Source organism: Galeopterus variegatus, unplaced genomic scaffold (genome assembly GCF_000696425.1).
Source record: "Galeopterus variegatus unplaced genomic scaffold, G_variegatus-3.0.2 Scaffold1538, whole genome shotgun sequence".
Classification (NCBI taxonomy): domain Eukaryota; kingdom Metazoa; phylum Chordata; class Mammalia; order Dermoptera; family Cynocephalidae; genus Galeopterus; species Galeopterus variegatus.
This window is the reverse complement of record NW_007727649.1, coordinates 168,460-170,066: the sequence shown is the minus strand read 5'-3', so window position 1 is coordinate 170,066 and position 1,607 is coordinate 168,460.

The window sequence follows — 1,607 nt, the reverse complement described above, 5'->3', positions numbered from 1 at the left end:
CTTTATTAATTCAGGATTTCATGCTGGGACATCCCTCTTAAAGTAACATTGTAGCACCCAGGAAGTTTTGGGTGGGAGAAGCAGACCTGGATGGAAAAGGGGACAGGTTTGCCCCTTAGACGTGAACTAAAAAAAGGAGAGAGCAGAGAGGAACAGAGTTGGGCATAGAGTATTCAGAAGATGTCATACACAGGCCACTGCTGCTGCTGGGGTCTGCAACTCAGCTAAGCCCCTCTCAGAGGGGAAGCTGGACCAGGGAAGGGGGCCTGCAAAATTCTGTCACTCAGGGCTCTAATACTGCTGATTATGCACATTAACATGTGTATAAGAGTTTCAATTTGAAAAACAGCCTGCTGGTCATGTATTCAAACTCTAAAACAAAACAGTTTGGTTGGAGTCTGGGCTCTGCCAATTACTTGCTGTGTGATCTTAGGTCTGATTAATTAACCTCTCTGTGCCCAGTTTCTTCATCCATAAAATGGGGGTGCTAACAATAGCTTCTATCTCCTGGGGTTAGACTGAGGGTGAGATAACCCATGTAAAGCTCTTAGCACAGAGGCTGGCACAGCAAACCCTAGGTAAATGCCAGGAATATTTGTTTACCCTGGGTCTAGATCGGTACTACACGGAGTGGGGTTTGTGCACTGGGGTCAGTCAATGAACTCTTTTGTGATGAGAAGTATAGAAATTGAGTGTAGGTGTTAAAACTGAATTAAACAAAACTGGTTCCTCTCTCACAGATGTTCTGAGAAGCTCTGGTCTAGACCAAGCCTTCTCACGTAGACCTGCTGAGGTTGGTAGTACCTACAACAGGATCCTTCAGGGGTCCTGTCTCTTGGTATCAACATCCCTGTGTCATCCCCTTCCCCGAGTGCAGGCTGGACCTAGTGACTTGCTTCTAAGGAATAGAATATACAGAAATGATGAGCTATCATCTTTGAGGTTAGATTATAAAAAAATTAAATTCCATCTCATTTTTTTTCTGTCACCTGCTCCCTCTGATAAAACAAGCTGCAATATTGAGAGATGCCCTATGGAGAGGCACATGTGGCAAGGAGCTGAGGGCAGCCCCTGAGGAACTGAGCCCTGCCAATGACCAGGTGAGTGACCTCGGAAGTAGACCTTTCCCTATTCAAGCCTGAGATGACCCCAGCCCTGGACAAACCTTGATTGCAGCCTGTGAGAGACTCTGAGCCAAAGGACCCAGCTAAGTCACGACCAGATGCCTGCCCCACTGCGAGACAATACATGCTGTTGTTTGAAGCCTCTACATTTTGGGGTGATTTGTTATGCAGCAATAGATAACTAAAACAGCTGATCATGAGAATTATCCAAGAATACATAAAAAGTATAGACATCACTACACACCCACTAGAATGGTTAACATTAAAAAGACTGACAACACCCACGTTGTCAGGGATATGAAAACAGCCAGAACGATCATCTCTTGCTGGTGGAAGGGAAAATGGCAAACCACTTTGGAAAACTGGAAGTTTCTTAAAAGTTAAACATATATCTACCCTATGACCCAGCAATTCCACTCTTAGATATTCACCCAAGAGAAATAAAAATATAAATCCACAAAAAGACCTATGCATGGCTACTGA